Here is a 12,197-nt window from a genome sequence, read left to right as displayed (position 1 = left end):
TCAGGTTTTTTATTTAATGTATTTGACAGTATTTAGAGTCATTTTCATTGTTTTGTTGATGGTCAGTTGCACTTTCTTGTTCCAAGCACTAGCACATTCCGGTCATTGCCATTTGCTGTTCTGGTTGAGCTCATGTTCCCATTTTCCCCAGGCCTTGCAAGGTGGTGTTTGCTAGCAACACAGCAGGCAGATCTACTTCGTTTGGGACCAGAATAGTGTCTATCTTTCTCTCTGGACCCAGGGCTGGCCTTACCATGAGGCGAACTGAGGTGGCCACCTCAGGTGCCAGACTCGGGGGAGGGGGAAGTGCGCCACTAGGACCCAGAGTGTAGAAAATTGTGTCTGCTGCTGATGCATATGTATTGTCTCTGCTCGAGATGCACAGAGATGGTGGAGTGCTGTGCTGGAGGAAGGAGGGCACAAGAGACTAACAGGCAGGCAGGAGAAAAGGTGAGAGGGAATAACATAAAGCAGCAGGAGCTGCAGGGAGAGAGAGGAGGAGGAGCTTCTTATGTACCTCTCTAGCAACCCCAGGAGCCTGGACTGATTAACACCAGCTTCTCAGGGAGCTTCCTGTTTCCTGCTGCTTTCCTGAACCCACTTGAGGAGAACAGGCTGTCAACTGAACTAGTAGGAGCCAGTTAGGCCCTTAAGACACTGATATTTTCCCTCACTCAGGCCCTGCTACCAGCCTGTTTATTTGTCCCCTTCAACTGAGTGTTGAGAGCCACTATCGCTGGCACAGAACAGCAGTCATGAGTGCAAGAAGAAAACACCCCTCTGGGGCAGCATTCAGAAAAAGAAAGCAAGCAAAGGAAGCTTTTCTATCTAAGCAGGAAGGCGCTCTCCTGAGATACATAGACACAAATGTTCACGGTGAGCCTTCCGGCCCCAGTGAGGATGTGAGTTGTGAGGAAATGCCTGATCTTCCAGTTAGTCAGAGTGCAGGTGACCTGGCAGCTACTGCAGCATCCATATCTCCATCTAAAATGGACGTAACCACACACATTCCTGAAGAAAAGTGTAGATCAGAGAAGAGTGTGGTGGAGGCGCAAGAAACAGCTGCTGCTGAGTTTAGTTCCTTAAGTCTAGATGATCCAGGACCGTGGACCCACTTGAGCAGTAGCCTGAGGGACTTCCTTATACTGCATGGGCCACAGCAAGTGAAAAATGTCATGTTCCCCAAAGACAATGAAAATAGAAGTTTCCATCCAACACATTACTGGCGTGAAATCCCCAATGATGACAAAGTGGAGAGCCCATGGCTTATGTACTCAAAAACGCAGAATGCTGCATATGTTTTTGTTGCAAACTCTTCCAATCTAATGTTCCAACCACATTAGGTTCTACGGGAACAAAGGACTGGAAAAATCTGGCTAGAAAACTGACATGCCATGAGAAGGCAGCAAATCACCAGAGAGCATTCCATAGGTGGAAAGAGTTTGAGATGAGACTAAGGTTAAAGGCCACCATAGCATCAAAAGAAGACTGCATGAGTCTCTTTACTGGCAAAATGTTCTGAAAAAGCTCATTGCCATTGTGAGAATGCTTGCTACCCAAAACCTAGCACGGCGTGGCACTTCAGATCAGTTGTATGTGCCAAACAATGGAAACTTCTTTAAAATTGTGGAGCCGATGGCTGAGTTTGATGCTGTACTCCAGGAGCATCTAAGAAGAGTCATCACCCAAGAAATGTCCACACACCACTACCTTGGAAAAACAATTCAAAATGTGATCATACAGTTACTGGCAACAAAAGTCAAACAGAAGATTGTGGCAGAGCTGAAGTCAGCAAGATATTACTCTGTTATTCTGGACTGCACACCTGACATCAGCCATACGGAACAAATGATTTTAATGGTGCATTTTGTAACAATAACAGACCAGTGAAAATGTCCCTGCAATGGTGACTGTCAGAGAGCATTTTCTAGAATTTATTGACATTGATGATACTACAGGAGCTGGTATGACAAATGTGCTTCTTAAAAGGTAGAAGAGATGGGAATTGCAATAGCTGATACAAGAGGTCAGGGCTACGATAATTGTGCCAACATGAGAGGAAAGAACAGAGTGCAGACACGATCCGAGAGTTAAACCCTTGAGCTTTTTTTGTCCCATTCAGTTCTCATTCACTGAACCTGGTGGTCAGTGATGCAGCGTCAGCTTCTAATGAGGCTGCTGATTTTTTTAATGTAATTCAAAGCATCTATGTATTTTTCTCTGCATCAACTTATCGATGGCAAATTTTGAAGCAACATCTGGGACCATCCTCTCTGACACTGAAACCACTGAGTGCCACACGATGGGAAAGTCGAGTGGAGGCGATAAAGCCTATCAAACACCAAATTGGGAAGATAGATGATGCCATAGTTGCCATTATGGAAGATAATGCTATGACAGGAACTGTTCATGGGAGAACAGTGGCAGAGGGAAATGGAATCACCAGAAACATACATAACTTCAAATTTCTGTGTGGCTTAGTGTTGCAGCATGACATACTGTTTGAAATAAATGTTGTAAGCAAGAGACTCCAAGGTGTTGACCATGATATATCTGGAGCAATGGAACAACTGGACAAAGCAAAGTCATACCTACAGTCTTACTGGTCAGATGGGGGATTTCAAAACGTTCTGAAGAGTGCACAGAAGTTGGCAGAGGAACTTCACACTGAAGCTATTTTCCCACCCATTCAAGAATACAAGAGTCACCGAAGAAGAAGACATTTTGATTATGAGGCATGGGATAATCCCATAAGAGACCCCAAACAACAATTCAAAGTTGAATTATTTAACCAAGTGCTAGATTGTGCAATACAGTCAGTTGAAGAACATTTCATGCAGCTCAAGGAACACAGGAGTATTTTTGGGATGTTGTATGATATTCCAAAACTCCCCACTATACCTGAAGAAGACCTGCACCAGCAATGCAGGGCACTAGAGACAGTGTTGATACATGATGACATGCGCAACATTGATGTGAGTGATTTAGGTGATGAACTGAAAGCCCTTTCAAGATACATTTCAACAGGATCAACTCCAAAGGCTGTTCTGGAGTATATGTGCAGAAATAAGATGACCACCCTCTTTCCAAATGCTTTTATTGCTCTGTGCATACTTCTAACACTTCCTGTAACAGTTGCCAGTGGAGAACGCAGCTTCTCCAAGCTGAAATTAATAAAAACACATCTATGCTCCACAATGACACAGGAGAGGCTGGTCGGCCTTGCAACCATCTCAATAGAGCATGAGCTGGCCCAGACTGTGGACCTTCAGGTAGAACAGGAAGATGGCAGAATTGAGACCTTTCAAAGTTTTGGCCCCAGCAAGAGGGCATGGGGACATCATTTGAGCTCCCCACCTCAGTTGCCAAAATGTTGTGGGCCAGCCCTGTCTGAACCCTTGTTGCACAGCCCTTTTCACTCCCCAGGCCTCAGCGCATTGCCTGAGAGTCTTTGGGAGCCCATTTCAGCTTGGATCCCTTATGTAGAGATAGGGAGGACCAGTGATTTTTTGTGAGCTAGTTACATACCCATTTAGTGACTGTTTGGAAATCTGAATTTAAACTGAAACATTAATACACACTTTAAAAGCTTATACAGTGTATGATAAAATATGTGTATCTGAAAAAGTATAATAGATTTGAAAAGTATGAACATAGACTAGCTTCCTTGCTTCCTTATACAGCTGTTTTTTATGGTGTCAGTGCATTCATTTCGGTGATGTTGGCCAACCTAATAATTTCAAATGATGATTTGTAAGCAAAGTCTAAATGAGCTCTCCCTGACAGCTAGTGATGAGCTGGGGGCTAAGGCTTCAGGGCCAGATTATATTTACATTCAAACCTAATCTACCTAGGTATCCAGCAAAGAGAGCTGTGTTGTCCAAGTGATAGATTTTGGCTGGGGCTGGGTTACAAACCACTTGAATGTAGGGGGAAGAGGGAATGAAATGTTGTTCTTATTGTATGAGTAAAGGGCAGTAGAACTGTACTTAGTCTGTGATGATTTGAAGGCATCAAGAGAGAGGGTGGGGACCTGTCCCTCTCCACTGTTTAAAGACAGAGCTGATTAGGCTCCATAGATAGTCTTTTGTTCTGTTAAGTGACCACTGCAGCTGAAATCACTGACAATCAGGTCTAAGTGCTTAGTCCTGTTGTGGGGACAGTGTTTTTGTGTAAGAGACAGCCCAGACTGCACTAGCAGTGAGGTTCCCGCACTGAGAGCTCAGCTGAAATCACTGAGAGCTGGTGGAACCTCAAGAGACCAACTCGCAGAAGTCACAGTGGTAGGTGACAGCAGAAGGTGACTGTGCAGGGCCATTGGCAACAGAGCGGTGGAGTGAACGGTGGCACAACGAACAGCCATGGCCAGAGCGAACTGTGCCTTTTTGTCCCCCACCTGGGAGGTGTACTCACGTGAAAGTGAAGTCTGAGTCTCCACTGACCAAGGACAACACCGGTGAGTGGAGTGCGGTGGAAGGAAAAGTGAGGGGCACGTTAAATAACCATTTGTTTGTTGGACTATATTTTAGTCACTTTGCTCCAGAATGCTAGATTTGTGACTGGGAATGGAAACTTATATAAATATGTTTCCCATTGGCCATTATCTTTGAAAAATCATGGTGATCGGGGGAGGTCCCGGATGACTGGAAAAAAGCTAATGTAGTGCCCATCTTTAAAAAAGGGAAGAAGGAAGATCCAGGGAACTACAGGCCAGTCAGTGTCACCTCAGTCCCTGGAAAAATCATGGAACAGGTCCTCAAGGAATCAATTCTGAACCACTTAAAGGAGGGGAAAGTGATCAGGAACAGTCAGCATGGATTCACCAAGGGCAAGTCATGCCTGACTAACCTAATTGCCTTCTATGATGAGATAACCGGCTCTGTGGATGAGGGGAAAGCAGTGGATGTGCTATTTCTGGACTTTAGCAAAGCTTTTGATACAGTTTCCCCACAGTATTCTTGCCAGCAAGTTAAAGAAGTATGGGCTGGATGAATGGACGATAAGGCGGATAGAAAACTGGCTAGATGGTCGGGCTCAATGGGTAGTGATCAATGGTTCCATGTCTAGTTGGCAGCCGGTATCAAGTGGAGTGCCCGTGCTGGGGCCAGTTTTGTTCAATATCTTCATTAACGATCTGGAGGATGGTGTGGACTGCACCCTTAGCAAGTTTGCAGATGACACTAAACTGGGAGGAGTGGTTGGTACGCTGGAGGGTAGGGCTAGGATACAGAGGGACCTAGACAAATTAGAGGATTGGGCCAAAAGAAATATGATGAGGTTCAACAAGGACAAGTGCAGAGTCCTGCATGTAGGACGGAAGAATCCCATGCACTGCTACAGACTAGGGACCGAATGGCTGGGCAGCAGTTCTGCAGAAAAGGACCTAGGGGTTATGGTAGCTGAATATGAGTCAACAGTGTGCCCTTGTTGCCAAGAAGGCTAATGGCATTTTGGGTTGTATAAGTAGGGGCATTTCCAGCAGATCGAGGGATGTGATCATTCCCCTCTATTCAGCACTGGTGAGGCCTCATTTGAAGCACTGTGTCCAGTTTTGGGCCCCACACTACAAGAAGGATGTGGATAAATTGGAGAGAGTCCAGCGGAGGGCAACAAAAATTATTAGGGGGCTGGAGCACATAACTTATGAGGAGAGGCTGAGGGAACTGAGATTGTTTAGCCTGCAGAAGAGACGAATGAAGTGGGATTTGATAGCTGCTTTCAACTATCTGAAAGGGGGTTCCAAAGAGGATGGATCTAGACTGTTCTCAGTGGTAGAAGATGACAGAACAAGGAGTAATGGTCTCAAGTTGCAGAGAGGGAGGTTTAGGTTAGACATTAGGAAAAACTTTTTCACTAGTAGGTGGTGAAGAACTGAAATGGGTTACCTAGGGAGGTGGTGGAATCTCCTTCCTTAAAGGTTTTTAAGGTCATGCTTGACAAAGCCCTGTCTGGGATGATTTAGTTGGGTTTGGTCCTGCTTTGAGCTGGGGGTTGGACTAGATACCTCCTGAGGTCCCTTCCAACCCTGAGATTCTATGATTCTATGAAGATTTTTAAAAAGCAGTATTTGCCAAGGTTGTTATCTCACATTGTTGCTATCTTGGGAGGTCATTATGTTGGGGCGTTTCTGTACTAAACATTTTTATTATAATTAATTTTTACATAAGAATGGTCATACTGGGTCAGACCAATGGTCCATATAGCCCAGTACCCTGTCTTACAACAGTGGTCAAGGCCAGGTGCTTCAGAGGGAATGAACAGCACAGGTAGTCATCAAGTGATCCATCCCCTGTTGCCCATTCCCAGCTTCTGGCAAACAGTCTAGGGACACTCAGAGCATGGTGTTGTATCCCTCTCATCCTGGCTAATAGCCACAGATGGACCTGTTCTCCAGGAATTTATCTAGTTCTTTTAAAAATCCTGTTATAGTTTTGGTCTTCACAACATCCCCTGGCAAAGAGTTCCCTGGGTTGACTTTATATTGTGTGAAGAAATACTTCCTTTTGTTTTTTTAAATCTGCTGCCTATTAATTTCATTGGGTGACCGCTAGTTCTTGTGTTGTGTGAAGGATTAAATAAAATTTCCTTATTCACTTTCTTCGCACCAGTCAAGATTTTGTAGACCTCTATCATATCCCCATTAGTCATCTCTTTTCTAAGCTGAAAATTCCCAGTTACTTTAATCTCTCCTCCTGTTTCATACCCCTCATCATTTTCTGTACCTTTTCCAATTCCAATATATATTTTTAGGATGGGTGAGCAGATCTACACACACTATTCAAGGTGTGCATGGATTTATATAGAGGCAATATGATATTTTCTGTCTTATTATCTATCCCTTTCTTAATGATTCCCAACATTGTTTGCTTTTGTGACTGATGCTGTACATGGAGTGGATGTTTTCAGAGAACTATCCACAATGACTCCAAGATCTCTTCCTTGAGTGTTAACAGCTAATTCAGATGCCATCATTTTGTATGTATAGTTGAGATTGCTTTCCAATGTGCATTACTTTGCATTTATCAACATTGAATTTAATTTGCCATTTTGTTGCCCAGTCACCCAGTTTTGTGAGATCCCTTTGTAGCTCTTCGCAGTCTGCCTGGGACTTAACTATCTTGAATAGTTTTGTATCATCTGCAAATTTTGCCACCTCACTGTTTACCCATTTTTCCAGATGAATATGTTGAATAGGACTGGTCCCAGTACTGACCCCTCAAGGATACCACTTTTATCTCTCTCCATTCTGAAAACTGATAATTTATTCCTACCCTTTGTTTCCCATCTTTTAACCAGTTACTGATCCATGAGAGGACCTTCCCTCTTACCCCATGATGGCTTACTTTTCAAAAGTCAATTTAAATTAAATACTTTTTTTAAAATGTATATATTTTTAGAAATCTAGACCTGTTATGTGTTTTGGTGTAACTTGCATTATTCTTACGTTAAATTTGCATAATCCTAACAAAACATTTACTTTATTCATCTCTCTTTTATATATCTCATTGGTCCTGACACCCCCCCTGTAAATTCGAACACCCCCCCTAATTTCAATTCCTGGGGAAACCACTGGGGAGGACCTGGAGCATAGAGGAGTCCAGGGGAGCTTTCTTCATTCCCCAGATCCTTGCATGGAAATAGGAAGCATCTGGCAGCAGCAGCAGCATAAGCATCCTTACACAGGGCCCCTCTATAATAAATAATAATTAGAGATATACCAATCTCCTAGAACTGGAAGGGACCATGGAATCTAGCCCCCTGCCTTCACTAGCAAGACCAATTTTTGCCCCAGATCCCTAAGTGGCCTCCTTGAGGATTGAACTCACAACCCTGGGTTTAGCAGGCCAATGCTCAAACCACTGAGCTATCCCTTCCCCCCTTCCCTTTGTGGAGTCCCAGAGGAGGCATCCATTAGAATCACTCTTCTCACTCATAACTCAATTTTTTTCTTTCGGACTGAAATATTTAACACTGCAGCACTACTGGACATAAACAAGGCTCCCTGACACATAACCCCTACACCCCTATTTAATATCATGGGTACAATGAGACATCTGTGATGTTGTACAATAATGTACTCTGGGATATCTTTATTGAACCAAAAGATGCCTGATAAATTTCATAAATAGGGTATGGTGGAGGGTTAAAATATAGCTAGAACATTTTTTGTTCAATGTCCATCCAGATGGTATTCTAATAAAAAATATGGGATCCGCTAAATTTTCATTGTATTATAATTACTGTAAATATCTGCTTATCATTTATTATTATTTGGTAAGCATTGACAAATCACTCAGCAAAGTTAAGTAAAATCCTATATATCTGATATATTCTTCAGTGCAACTCAACCTGTCACTGCTTTTTTAATCACTGATTTCATGTGAAAAGTTTTTAAATATTCTCTATCAACTAACCCTGCATTTCTTTTGATAATTTTGCTTCTGTTTCTTATGTGTATCATCGCCATTATTATTTCCATTATGCAGTTTTACAGCAAGTATACAAATCAGTCGTCTCGCCCTGCTTCAAATCTAAAGTCACAATGCATAAGTGGTCATTGTAGGTGGAATATTTTCATAAACTCTTTGTGGTTTACTGCTCCAGGCCAATGGGGGTGGCGGGAAGCGGTGTGGGCTGAGGGATGTGCTGGCCGCAGCTTCCCGCCGCCCCCATTGGCCTGGAGCAGCGAACCACAGCCAGTGGGCACCATGATCGGCCGAACCTGCGGATGCGGCAGGTAAACAAACTGGCCCGGCCTGCCAGGGTACTTACCTTGGCGAGCCATGTGCCAGAAGTTGCTGACCATTGCACTAGGGGATGATAATGCATGTTACAAGTTGTGGGGGCCCATGAACTACCCTTCAAGGTTGGAAATTCCTCTATCAGGGCCACGGTTGTGCAGGTTTGCAAGCAATTAACATTGTGATTTCCCCACAGGTGGTTTCCATAAGCAAAGTTCCAGAAATGCTAGCTAGATTTCAGAAGATGGGTTTTCCGAACTGCATCAATGGCACCCACATCCCTATACTTTGCCGACAAAAAGGGATGAGTCACTATGTGAACCAAAAAGATTACTGTTGACTTTGTTCTGCAAAGATTAAAGGACCACAGAGTAGGTATTCATGAATACCAACATGGGAAACAATGGAAAGGTTTATGATGCTGAGGTGCAACAGGCGGCTCTTCCTGCAAGCAGTGGACAAAGCAGGCAGCTGCCAAACGACCTTAGAAGGGAGCATTACACAACTTTAAGCATGTTCCCTAATTGATCAGCAAGGTGACAAGAAACAACATTAACCTGGAGGACTTTAAGTGAGGAGTTACTGTATTGTATATCAAGACACTGATTTATTAAAAGAATCTTTATCAATCACTCATGGATCATCTTCTCCTGTTTATTCATACAATTAAGTCTGGCTTCCTTTTCTGCCATTACAGCTATCACTTTAATAGGCTGTCATATATAGTCATGAGAAAAGTTTAATGATGCAACGGATGAAAATGAAAGAAGATGCAGGAAATGAGATATGATAAGGTATGTTACTGGCAATGTATTTTTCTAAAATAACAATAATTCAGAATTCATTTTTTTATTATTCCTGTTTTCAACATTGTAAACCATTTACAACTTCCTCACTCCCAGACTCCTAACACTCTGTCATTTGAATATGTAAAATGTAAATTAATCCAGCCCTTGAGCACATTAGAAAAATTCCAAAAATGCAGAAGTATTTGGGTCCCAGACTAACAACGTCCCCTGAACACATTTCAGTCCTCAGCTTCAGGAGAGTACTTACATTTGAACCAATCCTACCACTTCTTCAAGGGGCTGCATTAATGGGATCATGGACTCCTTAAAGGAGATTTCAGAGGGGGGAAATGAGTTTGTGCCTTTTTTGTTAGTTACTTTTATGATGTAAGGGGGTTTCTGCTTATTTTTTACTTTAGAAATATTAGGAACATCATCTTGTTTATGCTGGGGATCACTGTTGGGAGACCCAGAGATGTGAACTGGGATCTTCATCAGCACTTAAATTGAAGGGAAGGAGGAAAGGTTGATTCTTTATCAAAGACTTTAACAAAGAGGTCTTATCTTCCATACCAACAAAGCAAACAAACAAACAAACAAACAAAAAAACCCAAATAATAATAAAAACCACTTGTCCTCTCAACTCCACCAGAGAGGTCCTTTGGGGCCATCTGCCTGTCCCAAGTCAGGGTAAAGGAGGAGGGTTGGGCGTGGGGCTAGCAACTCCACCCTGTAAAAATCAGCTTGCTACAGAAACGCCAACAATAGAGTTAACAGAGACTTTTAGCCTGGAAAAAGAAGGGTCTTCAACTCGAAGATGCATGACGCTGGGTGGTGAAAGCCGCGAGGAAGCCACTAAGCCGATCACCCTTCTTGCAGCCAGGAGGATTACCATCGGCACATGGACCGTGAGGACCATGAGGTTGCAGCAGAGATGAGGAGCAACAACCTGACCCTACTAGGCATTAGCGAGAGAAGGAGAAGGTGGGGCTGGATAGGACATACGCTACGCAAGCAGCCAACCAACATCACCAGACAGGCACTGCGGTGGAACCCCCAAGGCAAGCGGAAAAGAGGAGAAATACCTCTTCAGGTTGATAGCAAAATGGGCTATACCTGGAACCAGCTAGAGCGAATGGCCCAGGATAGAAGACTATGGAGATCTGTTGTTGGCGGCCCATACCCCGGTTGGGGTGACGGGCATGAATGAATGATGAATGACTTGTCCTCTCAGATAATGAGGTTTCATTATTCTAGTGTCTGTAATGTCATAAACCTGCTAGTTCTCTAATCATCCATAAAGACTTCCAGGAAAAACAGCTGCCAGTCAACCCTGAATTTTTAACATAAAACAAAAAAGCAGAAAAACATAATTTTTTGGAGGAAACCTTCATTCAAACAACATAAAACCAAAAAAAAGTTATAGCCCCACTTTTTTCCTTCTGCAGGTCAATTTTAAACCATGCTGAACTTCAGTTTTGGCTTCCAACCACTAAAATCTGGCTCCCTTCGTTTTCTATAAGGTTTTCATTTGGCATCACTGGTGGGTGGTCATTTGGCCATGCACGTCACAGCTTGTGCCCCTGTGAATCACGTGGCTCAAGCTGCTGTGCTGAGGGTGCGAGGCTAAGAGCGAGTCTAGGTAGGGTTCCCAGGCATCCAGTATCTAGACTGGAACACACAGTCAAAAAGGGACCCTGGTGACTCCGTTAAAAGTCTGGGCTGTTAAAAGTCTGGTTGGCTGCCCGCAGTGGGGCTATGGCAAGCTCCCTGTCTGCCCTACTTCCATGCTGCTCCTGGGAAGCTGCCAGCGTCTCCCTCCAGCTCCTAGGCATAGGGGTGGCCACGAGGGCTCTGCATGCTTCCCCTGCCCAGCCTGCTGGCTCCACAGCTCCCATTGGCTGGGAACTGCAACCAATGGGAGCTGCAGAGGTGGCACCTGTGGCTGGGGACAGTGCGTAGAGCCACCTGGCCACGCCTCCACCCAGGAGCTGGAGAGAGATAGTGGCAGCTTCCTGGGAACTGCTTGAGGTCAGAGCCACCCGGAGTCTGTTCGCTGCACTGCCTCTCATGCCCCAACCTCTTACCCCAGCCCTGATCCCCCTCCCACACCCAAACTCCCTCCTGGAGCCTGCATCCCTCCCACATCCCAACCCCCTACCCCAGCCCTGAGCCCCGTCCTGCACCCCAAACCCTCATCCCCGGCCTCACCACAGAGCCTGCAGCCCCAGCTGGAGCCCTCACCCCCTCCCATACCCCAGCCCGGAGCCCCCTCCAGCACCCTGAACCCATCATTTCTGGCCCCACTCTGGAGCCTGCACCCCCAGCCCAGAGCCCATACCCCCTCCCACACCCTAACCCTCTGCCTCAGTCTGGAGCTCCCTCCCACACTCCAAACCCCTTGGCCCCAGCCTCCAGCCTGGAGCCCCCTCCTGGACCCCAACTCCCCCCATCTCCAGCCTCACTCCAGAACCCTCACCCACTCTTGCACCCCAACCCCTTGCCCCAACCCAGTGAAAATGAATGAGTGAGCGAGGGCGGGGGAGAGCAAGCGATGGAGTTATGGAGTGAGTGTGGGGTGGGGCCTCAGGGAAGGGGTGGGGCAGGGCGAAAGGCAAGGGTGTTCAGTTTTCTGCAAATAGAAAGTTGGCAACCCTAGGAAGGGCAC

Source organism: Mauremys reevesii, linkage group 2, assembly GCF_016161935.1.
Source record: "Mauremys reevesii isolate NIE-2019 linkage group 2, ASM1616193v1, whole genome shotgun sequence".
Classification (NCBI taxonomy): Eukaryota; Metazoa; Chordata; order Testudines; family Geoemydidae; genus Mauremys; species Mauremys reevesii.
The sequence above is the reverse complement of the archived record's forward strand: the minus strand, read 5'-3'. Positions refer to the sequence as shown.